Source organism: Vicugna pacos, chromosome 5 (genome assembly GCF_048564905.1).
Source record: "Vicugna pacos chromosome 5, VicPac4, whole genome shotgun sequence".
In the NCBI taxonomy this organism is placed as follows: domain Eukaryota; kingdom Metazoa; phylum Chordata; class Mammalia; order Artiodactyla; family Camelidae; genus Vicugna; species Vicugna pacos.
Window position 1 is genome coordinate 4528117 of NC_132991.1, and position 12325 is coordinate 4540441.

Consider the following 12325-nt stretch of genomic DNA (forward strand, 5'->3'; position numbering starts at 1 on the left):
TTTACTTTTTTCCTTTCTGTGTCAATGTTTCAGACTTGTTTTTTTTTTGTAAACAACATCCTTTACTTTTCTGTTTTGACAATCTTTTCTTTTAAATGGAGAATGTAATAAATTTATGTTTATTATATTTCTGGTATAATTCAATTGATTTCCAATAACCTACTTTGTATTTTCTGTCTGATTTTTTTCTATGTTTACTTTTCTTGCTTACTTTTGAATTGATTGAAATTTTTCTCACTTTATTTTTGCCTTTAGTATAGAATTTGGACATTTTTCTGTTATTTTGTTTAACATGTATGTTTAACATATCGAAGTCATTGATACCAAACTAATATTATTATAATTCTCCTAAAAAATACAAGATGCAAGAATATTTTTAACTCTCCTTCTAAATGTGGTGTTGATGTCCATTATTTCAGTTGTGCTATATTTCTAAGCTCACAAGACATTATTATTATTGTTTTATATATTTAGATTTTGTTTAGATTTACTTACATCTTTACCACATTTTTTTCTTGTCATTTCATCTTGCATCTTACATTTTCCATCTGTGATTCTTTACTCTGCCTGAATTATTTTAGAATTTCCTTTAGTGAGAGTTTCCTGTTGGTCTGAAAATATCTTTCCTTCCTCTTGTTCTTGAAAGATAATTTTAATAAGTATACAACTCCAGGTTGACAGCTTTCTCTTTCTCATTGAAAGCAATTGACATTTCTCATTGAAATTTCATTTTTTAATAGTTTCTTTTTTTTTCTGCTGAGAAGTTATCTGTCAAAATAATTGTTCATACTTTTAAATTTAATCTTTATTTCCTGTCTCAGTATTTCTAATATATTCTCTTTGTCTTCAGTGTTAGCAGTCTGACTATGATGTGCCCAGGTGTGGGTTCTCTGGGATTCCTCCTTGGGAACCTTCGGTATTTCTGAGCTCTGATGCTTGGTGTCTTTTATTAAATCTGGAAAATTCCCAGCTACCTAGTGCCTCTTTCCATTTCTCGAGATCTGACTGAATGTGTATTAGATCTGCCTACCCAGCCCTCCACAGATCATTCATCTCTTAACTTTTCTGTTCATCTTTTTGTTTCTATTTGTCACTTCCTGGATACTTTATTATAAAGACAACCCATTGCCTTCTGACTTCCTTTGCTGCTGTTAAGAAGTCAATCATTAGGCCAGGTGTTATTTCTCTCTTTTCTCTGACTTTTCTGTGGTTTCACTGGGATGTGTTGAAGTGTGAACTTCACTTTGCTCATCCTTCTTGGTGCTAAAAGTCTTGCTGCCTGAGCTCTAGCCCCCTCTTCCCAGGACTTTTTTTTTTTTAATTAGGTAATAGGTATCTTTGTTTAAAAAAAAAACACACTGAATTTTTTTCCCACCCACAAACACATGAAAAGTGCAGAAACCAGAGTTACTCTGTGTGATGTATTTGCATATACTTTTACAAACAAGACAAATTGAAACAGAAACATATTCAGAATTTAACCTGATTAAATACTTCGTTCAGTCTTGAGCTTTTGATATTTAATACAATGTAGGTAAAGTAATACCAAAAAAATATATATTAAATTTATTTGTGCATGCTGCAGAGATGCAGCTAAACTCTGCTTGTCTGGCTAGCCGTGCTCTTTTTGTACCTGTAACACTAACCTTACCCAGCCAGGGCTGTTTCCTTGCAAGCCAGCCAGCCCCTCTCTGCATGTCTGATTCTTCTCTGACTCCATAGAATTGTCAACTTTGCTTTTGAGGCTGCTTCCTCTCATATTACCATGGGCTTAGAATAGAAGTTTTACACCTAAAGAGGGAAATTGTACCATCTTGACTGGAGCCGTTACTTCTAACTATATAAAAATGACATTAAAAAGAAAATAAATGACTTTCCCTATGCCGCATGACCTTGGGGCCTAGATTTTCGTTGTCACCTGATCTGAGGAGGGGATCAGGCTCGTGTGCTGTAGGTGCTTTTGCGTTGGTAGGTGCTAAAGTACCAGCAGGTGAGTGTGAAGGAATTACCCAAGGAGATGAGGTGACATACCCTGGGAAGGTATTTGCACGCTAACTCCTTCTCCGGAGACAGTGCATTCTTCTCAATTACAGATTCTACAAAGTGGCAGGAATTTCCCGACTCTGGCCCATGGAGGGGGATGTGTCCACCTGGTCCATCTCTCATGACACTGAAAGTGATGTTTCTAAATCCCACATAGGGTCAGGCCACTTCCTGCTCAGAATTCTCCAGGGAGTCCCATTGGTGACAGGGTGACAAGCACCCTTCATAGCTTGACACCCAACGCCGTCAGTGAGTGTCCCCCTATCATTCCCCAGGACCCTGGGCATGCCAGATCCAGTGATGCCTGCTCACCCACCTCTATCTAGAATTTCTTTTGTTAATTCAAGTAGTTGGTGATTCAGTCATTCCTACTTACTTTTGCAGACTGACCAGGGGAGTTCTTCCTCCCAGAGTCTTTGCTGGACCAACCCCTCTCTTCCTTTCCACCCCCTCCCTTTCTTTCCCTTCCTTTCTCACCCCCATCCCTCTGGTCATAAACGGAAACACCCTGTGGTCCCCTCTGTCTCTGTATTTAGCATGATGTGTTGGCATTTTTGGGTCCCTTTCTGCCACTATCTCTGTCTCTGTGACCTGCTTGAGAGCAGACCTTCATCTCTGGAGACTCCCGTACACACAGGAGGTTCTCTGCGCATGCTCTGTGACTTGGAAGGAAGACACATTCTCTTGCAAGGTGAGCACGGCACTCTGCCCTCCCAGAGCCCCAGGCCAATGAACAAAGCTCTCCAACTTGTCTCCTGGGCTCCACCATCCCTCAGGATTTCCCATTAGCCTGCAAATTGAGTGTCTGCATTGAGGCAGCGTGTCTCTGGAAGGCAGGACCTTCCCCTCCTCCATCGCTTCCTCCCATGCACATATCCCTGGTGAAGCAGGGAAAGTGTAAAGGAACAGATTCCTCCTGGGGTCTCTCTGAGAATGTACCTGCCTGGCCTCTGAGCGTTTGCTTGGGAAAGCACTTCCATCAGTTGGAATAAACACCAGCTCAGCAGACAGGGATGCTGACGTGGCTGGTTCAGGTTTGCAGATGAGCTCACACACCTCGTGCTCCCTGGGAAGGCTCTCTGGGCACTAATTCTCCTTCAAGCCCATAAACCCCAGGCTCCCAGAAACTCACTGGCGCTCTTCCGTATCATAATCACCAGTTTCTAAAAAACTGTCGTGATTCAATGCATGCTCTGAAGCCAAAGTTCAAATCCTGACTCTGCTGCATCGTGCTCCACAATCTGGATGAGCTTCCTAATGCCTCTGTGCCTCAGTTTCCTCAACTGTAAAATGGGGAGAAAAATAATCATGCTGACCTTGAAGATCTTTGCGAGCATTAAACAGGTGAAGAGGTAGCACCTAGCAGGTAGTAACGCTCAGTAAATTTAGAAATATTAGTCGTCGCTCACCTGCAGTGCATTGGGTGGCGTCAGACAAGCTCTTGTCCCAGTCTCTGCTCGGTCTCCCCACCTGTTTGTGGGAAGCTGGGCTGCGTAACCTCTTGTGTCTTCCAGCACCTGGGCCCCCTGGTTGTCTCCCGTCTCACCAGCCCACACCCATGGATGGTATGCTTTTCCACCACTGCAACCAGGCATAGGATGAAGTCACTTTTGCCTGGTCTTGTTTGTAGCTTGGGTGATGCTCAGGGGCTGTTTCCATTTGGTACTAAAGACCCCTCATGGGTAGACAGTCTTCACTAGGGGAGTTCACACAGGGATTCGCAGCCCCCGGGCTCAGCGGGGAGGGTGGGTTGGAAAATAGCCTGTGTTTACAACAGTGCTACTCCTTGGATGAAGTTCATTTTGTTTATAGCGCTTTTTTTTTCTGATTACATATTTTTGGTAGAAGACTTGGAAAAGTACACGATAAAAGGGAAATATCAGAAAACAGTGACTTCTACCTGTTACTGTCAGTGCAGAAGCCTTGCTCCAGGAGCCGAGATCTCGCAGAACTCAGGGATGGAGGGAGACTCATGGTGTGCCGACTCCCAGACACCCAGTGGGCCTTGCAACGCCGCACGTGGACCCATTTGACAGGAGGTAGACAGCAGGGTGAAGGACCCATTCTGAGGGCAAAGAGGGAGGAGGCCCCGTTGAAGATCCACAGGCCAAAGGACCAGGCGTCTCAGAAGAGCTTCCTTTGAAACTTCTCTCGTTGGTCTTCACCCCGAGTACTTACTGCCCACGTTCAGGTGGTCCTTCCAGTCTTCTCTGTACCTTTTTCATGTGCCTGCCTCTGCCCTGGGTATATTGTGTATTTAAAAATTTTCACTTAATGTTCTATCACCAGCGTTTCCCCAGCTTATTAAAAATTCTCCGCAGCACCATTTTATTGCTGCAGAATATCTAATTGCATGTCTGCATAATTCTCTTCACAGCCCCCTAATGATAAACACTTAAACCCTCCTATATTTTCCTTACTGTAAATAGAGCTATTATGGACTTTTTTTTTTAATTACTGAAATCTTGGTCTGTATTTCAGGGCCTTTTCTCAGAATAAACTTTTAGAGGTAGAGTTTCCAGGACAAAGAAAGAGAACATTTACAAGATTCTTGGTACACCACCAAATGGGCTGCCAGAGACGTGATGGGCAGGTCTGTGTTCACCAGTGTGGGTCCACTGGATCTTAGTGGCTGTGGGTAAGCTTCTTTTAGATAATCTCTACCTGAATTAATCAGATAAAATGTGATATGTGTGTGTGTATGTGCATATATACACACACATATACATATACATATATACACACACACACACATATATATACACACACACACACATATATATATATATACGTATATATATATACATATATATATTATTCTTTCCAAGTCAGGTGCTTAATTCATTAAATTATACTTATATATACACACACATATATGTAAATGTATGTATATATTTGATTTGTAACACAGCTGCACATTGTTTTCCTCTTAGAATCCCCTTTTTAATGACAGGTGATTAATAGCGCGTGGAATAAACAAGTTAGAGAACTTCCTTCTCCTTCCCTGGAGGCGTAGCTGCCATCAGCTGCCAAGAATTCTAACTCAGCTTGGCTGTTTACACTCTCCAGCCTTTTTTTTTTTGGAATCAGACATGTCTGTGGGGGGAAAAATATTTTTCCGTAGCAACAACCAAAAATATCTCCGCGATGGTCCATTTCAACAGGGTATGGAAGAGACCGTGGGAGAGTATCTTCCTGAGCACCTCTGTGCCCTAGGGTGTTGGCTAATTCTAACAGTTTCATGAAGAAGGGAGGGGAGGACTTTCCACCCGCTCTGTCCTCTCCAGGAGGAGCCACCCGGCTCTGCTCTGTGTCATCTCCCGGGAACCAGCTGCTCCTCTCCAGCCAGTGACCAGCAGCTGTAAGACCCAACAGGTCCCTTCCATTGTCAGATCACGGCCGGTCTGGCAGAGGTTCCCTGGAGTGTGTGCACCTGGTTGGGGGGACAGGGAGCCCCACCTGGCTTCAGTGGGAGAGCGTCGTCCTCAGCTGGCCACGCCTGCCAGGGACACAGGGAGCTGGAAGACTGTCACAAGTGCCCAGTAGTGCCCAGGTGCTGGTATTTGCAGCATGTGTGGAGCCTGTCCCCGTCTGCAGTCTCTCAGACCCCATTTCTTCTTCTACCAGAGAAATTAGAAGGGTGGACATAAGCATCCTTACTGGTTTCTGTGACCTGGTCTGGACCATGTCTGGTCATTACGCCTGACTTCAGGCATGGCCTCTTTTCTGTTCCGCAGTCCTGCGTGAGCCGGGGTGGGGTTCTTACCGGAGAAGGGCTTCCGAGCTGAGCCTTTGCAAACTGATGAAATGAGGAACATCTCCCTTCTCTGCCCTCCTGTCCCTACCCTGCCCTCCACACAAGCAGGCCTCTGTACCCCATTCTGCTCTCCCATCTCCAGGCTCTCATACCTGGAAGGGACAGCAGAGCGTCCCTACTCCCTCTGCTTCCCCCAGGCTGTGACTAGAAGGATGTGTGTGGCAGAGAGCTTTGTACTGCTTGAATTATGGACTTTCTGGCTTACTTGAGGTTGAAAGTTTGCGTGGAATGCCTTCCATGGAAATTTCAATGCCACATAGACAGGCTTTAAGAAGTAGACTTTCTGGGTGGAGGGGTGGGTGCAGCTCAGTGGTAGAGCACACGCTTAGCATGCATGAGGTCCTGGGTTCAACCCCCAGTACCTCCATTAAAAAAAAAAAAGATTTAAGGTGGAGAGAGTATAGCTTAGTGGTAGAGCTCATGCTTAGCATGCATGAAGTCCTGGGTTCAATCCCCAGTATCGCCATTGAAAAACAAAACAAACAAACAAAAGGAAGTAGTCTTCTGAATATTTTGTTCTTATTTCCCCTTTGGGGTTCTAGCCAGGTATCTTTTGTCCCAGAGGAGCTGCAAATACGTCTCTAGGAAGCTGAATACCTCGGTGCACTTTGGGCAGATTTTTGTGACAAAGGTGGATGAACAGTCTTTTTCCACAAACCCAACTGATGTATTTGGAACTTTTTTCCTGCAGGCTGTGGCTCTGTACCTGTGGTGTCCCACAGGCAATGCAGAGTCAGGTAGACTCACAGCTGGGTGAAAACTGGATTGGCTTCCATCCTGAGGGATCTGCTATAAGGTACCTTTACCCAGTCAGGCCTCAACAATTTCTAGTCTGTCTTTCTCCACAGAATATACCTCTAGCTCGTCTTTCACACTGGTTGCTAAAGTGATTTGCAAATCCGACCATATCTGCACCCTGTTCCCTCCTATCAGTCCCCGCAAGGGCTTTCCACCACCTTTGGAGCAGCATCCGCGCTCCAGAGTATGGCGGCCAGGCCCTTCGTTACCTGGTGCAGCCTCATCCTCTGTCACTGCCGCAGGTGTCTCTTGCTCCAAAACAGCAGGATCCTTGGAATTTCCGAACTCACCTCTGCTCCTCTGCACCTCTCATCCCTGTGTCTGGGTGACACCTTCAGAGCCAGGCTCAGAATTCCTCCTCCAGGAAGCCTTCCCTGACCCCCGGCAGAGCTCTCGATAACCTTGCCCGGTGGGCTCGTCACAACCGGAGCTGATTCACCTGTCGTGGTGGGTGTCCTCCAGACACCTTGCTCACCTCTCAATCTCCGGAGTCAATGCCCGCCGTGTAGTGAAAACCCAGAGAACGCTTGTGGAACGAATGAAGGGGTGTCACTGCCTGGACGCTGACCATCATTTTGTGCTAACATCGTCACTGGTCACCTTTAGAGGACAGCGTCTGATGAGCAACAGCTGGGAGCTAAATGGTCCTTCCCTGGACGAAAGGGTGCTTTCCCTGCATCGAAGGGCCCCCGGGGGCTTTACCTCACTGAGCATGGAAGTAGAACTCTTCCCAAGAACCTTTTGACACAGAGAGAAAAGGAAGAATTTCAGCTATTTGGAAAGTAAGAGTTGGCCCGAGTGTTTGGTTTGAAGTTACACATGGGAGGTCTGCCTGCCTTCCGCGTCCTTGGGGATCTGTGTTGTGGGTGAGAGAGACCGCGCGATCACGGGACGACCTCAGACACAGATGCTGGCCATTTCCGTCCGACCTCAGCGCCAGGGCTCTGATTTGTGAATTCACCCATGAACTAGGGCTTCCCTCAGTGTCCCCCTTTATTTGCTCCTGTGATAGAAAACCAACAAAATCCATCAAAGCTGCAACTGTCTTGCTCAATCACTAGCAAACAGATGCAGAAAAGTCTTCAGCTTGAAACCCCCTCATGTGCCTCACGGAGCAAAGATGCTTCCTGAGTTGCAGGTGAGCAGGTGGGCACACAGGTACTTGGCTCGGCGCTCGGGTTTCGCGTGTGTGCAGGTGTTGACTGAGCGCTCACGGTCCCAGGCACTGTGTCTGGCAGCGCCTGCCTTGTTCAGAGACGGTTCTTCTTGGGTCTCCTGTATCCCTCACATCTTATGAGTGAGGCACCGGCTGCCCTTTGTTCTGGACTTCCTTTTTCAAGGATGTGTGTCCGACAAGCAGCCTTGGAAGACGGGGATTGTGCCTCCCTCCAGAGCCGAGGGCGGGCATGCCCCTTATAAGAGACCCAGCTTTCCCGAGCCCAGCCCTTCCCTCCCGGAACTTAACCCGCTGTGTGGGCACGCAGCTGCCTGGGGCCATCCACACTGCCCCGTGGGACCTGAGGACAAAGAGGACTGGGGTTCATGTCCTCGCTGTGCTGTGAGTGATCTCTGAAACCCTCGACCTCTGACCGAGGTGCCCTGCGCCTTCTGTCCGCACCCTCGGAAGTGTTACAGGCTGATTTGTTAACTTGAAAGCGGGGACAATCTCAGAGACTTCACAGTGCTCGACAAGCTTATCTCCCTCTTGAATTTTACATTCAAAACATCCTAAAATTCAAATAGTTTAATCTCCATTTTGTTTGTTAGATCTGAACCAGAGAAGTTAAATAACTCTTCCTGGGTCACAGCGCAGAGGGGAGATTTTTGTTCAACTCAGTCTGATTCCAGAATGACTCTCTCTCTGTAACACGTGAATTGCCAACACTAATGTGCCCATAGGTCCAAGGTGGCACTGGGCCAGTTAAAATCCTGTTGGCCCCTAAATCACCCCCATTGCCACAGGGATAAAAATGCTCAGCAAGGAATGGCAAACAATGGAACAGCCTCTCCTCCAAAGGAACATAAACAAGATAAAACCATCACGAGTTCCTGCCACTGAAGAAAATTCTCTAATATTTCCATAGCAGTTGGCTCAAAGCCCTGACCTGATGCCCTTTCTTCTAGTGAGTGGATGGGATGTGTTTCCCACCGAGCAGGGTGGGATGCGTCATGTGACATCCAAACTGCACAGCGGGGTAGCTGGAGTGATGGGTGAGTTCCGGGCGAGAGATGTGTCAGCCCCCGGGCCGCGTGCAGACCCTGTGCATTTCCACTGCTCACTGTTACCTTGTGTCCCACCGAACTGGATCACAGCCACATCCTTATGATGGAGGCTGACCTATTCCTTCAGTGGCTGCCAATTGCCCAAGGGACAAAGGCCAAAATTCTTAGACTAGGGCCCAAGACACTCACTGGTCCAGCCGTCTTCTCCTGTGCTACTGACCCGAGCCTCCCTTCCCCTCTGAAGCCTTTCCTAAGCCCCTGCCACCCTCAGGTGGGACTGGCCCCTCCCTGCTTGGGTTCCACATTATCTGTATCACTTCTTTTTTTTTAAAATTTTTTTGTTTTTTTGTTTTTTTGTTTTTTTTGAAATGGAAGTACTGGGGATTGAACCCAGGACCTTGTGCATGCTAAGCAAACGCTCTATCACTGAGTGATCCCCTCCCCTCTGTATCATTTCTTTCACAGCATCTGTAACACTTTAGGGCCATGTATACTTACACGCTTGTCTTCTCCACCTGGGGGCTGGGGGCCTGGCTGTGCTTCCATACAGTTTTCCTGCACACTGGGTGGGCCAGGAGAAATGGCCGAGGGGAGGTGAGGGAGGGAGGGAGGGGCTGGAGCCCAGCTCCCATGGGCCAGTTCTGAGACCTCAGTCAGTACAGATGGTCCTGGATCTGCAGAGGGAGGGAGAAGCCGACGGAGGAAGGGGGTAAAGAGGGCTGGCCACATCTCTCCTCCACAACGGGCACCACCCTCAGGGAGGCCCAGGGGCTCATCCTCTTCCTGCAGCCTTCTTTTTTTTTTAATCACTGGTAAACATCCAAATTTAAAAAACGAATTTATTTTTTTATTGAAGTACAGTCAGTTACAATGTGTCAATAACTATATTCAATATCTTGTAATAACCTTTAATGAAAAATAATTTGAAAATGAATATATGTATGTATATGCATGACTGGGACATTGTGCAGAAATTGACCCATTGCAACTGACTGTGCTCTCTGGAACCTTTTTTAAAGGACAGCATGTCTGTGTGTGGGTTCTGAGTGTTTCCTTCTGTGTCCCTAGACAATGATCTGGGTTCACTCTCCTTGAAGGCGGGGCCATAGGCTCACATATTCTCAACAACCTGAAGTGACGGCACAACAGAAAGGAATGTGAGAAGTTGTTTTGTGTCTCCCAAATGTGGTCCACGGAACTCTGGACCCACTTGTCTGTCACAGGTGTTTTGGGAAGAAATGGGGACTCCAGCTAAATGCATTTGGGAAGGGCTGCCAGAGTCCCCCTGGCTGCCATGCACACAGTGGGGCCCTGCAGATGCTGGGAACACTTGGACTGGTTTCACTTCCCTGAGGAAGCCATTTTCCAAACTTACTTGCACACGGGACATCATTTTTGTTTGCGCTATTTATCATCATTTTGCCAAGCTGGTGTTCTACAGCATCTGGGAACACGGATGTAGCCAAACCCTTTATTTTCTGGATGAAAACACGGAGGACCAGCAAGCGTGGGTCACCCAGGGGAAGGCCTCAGCTTCCGAACAAGTCTCTTCCACCTCCAGTGTCTTTCCTTCCCTCTGTTTCTCTCCCCCCATCACAGCCTTGTGATGTCCAGCTCCTTGAGCCGGTGGTCACTCCTGCCTGAACTTGGGTCCTGTTGTTCCCCTAAGGAGAGTCATGGAGACCCTTTTGCCGATGCCCTGGTGGAGATGTCACAGCCTCCAGAACCTTGAGTCCTGGGGGTTCCCGGGAGCCGGGGCTTCAGTCTTTAATCTTGGAGCTGCTGGTCTCCAAATGGGCAATTGCTGAGCTGCTGGGAGTTTTCTAAAGGCTCTCCTGAAAGAGGATGATCATCAACATTGGAAGACAGGGCTGAGCCCTTGACATGTGTGTTTCTGCCATGGACACTTTGAGTTGGTACCATCGAGCCATGTCCATTTGAGGGACCAAGACATTGAGGCCAGAGGTCAGAGAGGTCAAGTGAGTTGCCCAAGGTCACAGGACCAGGAAAGGGGGGACTGGGGCCCAAATCCAGGGAGTGGGGCTCTGTAGTCTGCACTCCAACCTCTATGGCCATGGTCACTAACCGTCCCCATGGGAAGGATGGTGCAATCTGATGTGTGATTTGTAAGAAACATACATTTGATCACTCAGATGACCAAAATATATTTCTCCTATATATTGGGTCTTCAGTCCACAGTTCCTGGCGCATGACTCCCAAAACCCTTGGAATATTCTAAGTGTTGAGAATCATAAATGTGTCTTTTTTTATTTGAATGAAAAGACTTTTGGAAGCACCTAACGTTGGAGGCTGGTTGCCTGGAAAACCAAACAGGACCAAGGGTTTGTTACTTTCAGTTCCCCATCCTGATTTCCAGGGAGGGTTTGGAGGTTATGTCAGTCACCATTGACCAATCATTTAGCCAGTCATGACTATGTACTGAAGCCTCCACAGAAACTCGAAGGGACAGCTTTTGGCACTTTTTCAGACAGCTTCCTTGCAGAGGGAACCGGAATGCTTCTGTGTGCCGCAGTGCTGGGCCCACTGTCCAGGACCTCGCCCTGTGCCCGCCTTCCTCTGGCTGTCAATCCCTTTCCTTTACTGTCTTTTTATAATAAATCGGTGATCTAGTGAGTCAGTCGGGTCTCTTGGGTTCTCTGAGCCCTTCTAGTGAAAGCAGCTGTTTTGCCCCTTTCCTGTTCCCCCCTAACCTCGAAAGGACCTAATTATAGGAACAAGATCATTAGGCAATTGAAACTACCTCCTGACTTATGTCTCCTGAACGCACACCATACCTCGCCTAAAGTGTTGATTATTTTCCTTGATAAAAAGAAAGGAGAACGAAGAATCAAGCAGTTAAAGAATGACTAGCTCTTGACCCCCAGTGGCCCCTTAGCAGTCCTGCAAGCAGATCGCGTGGGCAGGATAACCTCTGAAGAGAGAGTCAGCCAGTCTGCACACAATGGAGATGAGGCAGAACCCAACCTTCTGCCCCGATGATTCACTCAGACTCTCCCCCTTTTTCCCTTTAAAAACTGCCATGACTGAGCAGAATCTTGGGGGTTGGTCTCTGGATGTGAGTCCACCTTCTCCCCAGATTGTTGGCTTGTCTGATTAAACCATTTTTCCTTTCTGCTAACACTTGCCTCTTGAGTTATTAGCTTTTGAGCAGCCAGCAGGCAAACCTGAATTCAGTAACACTAGCAAATTAATCGAACCCAGGAAGGGGTTCCTTGGAACCTCCAGTTTGTAGCTGGTTGGTCAGAAGCATATGTGATAACCTGGGCTGTGTCTGATGTTCGAAGTGGAGGGTGGTCCCATGGGACTGAGCCCTTTACCTGTGGAATCTGATCCCATTTCTGGGAACATAGGGTCAGAACTGGGTTTAATTGCTTGTTGATGTGGCGATGCCTCCACACCCAAGTTGGAACTGGGCTTGGGAAC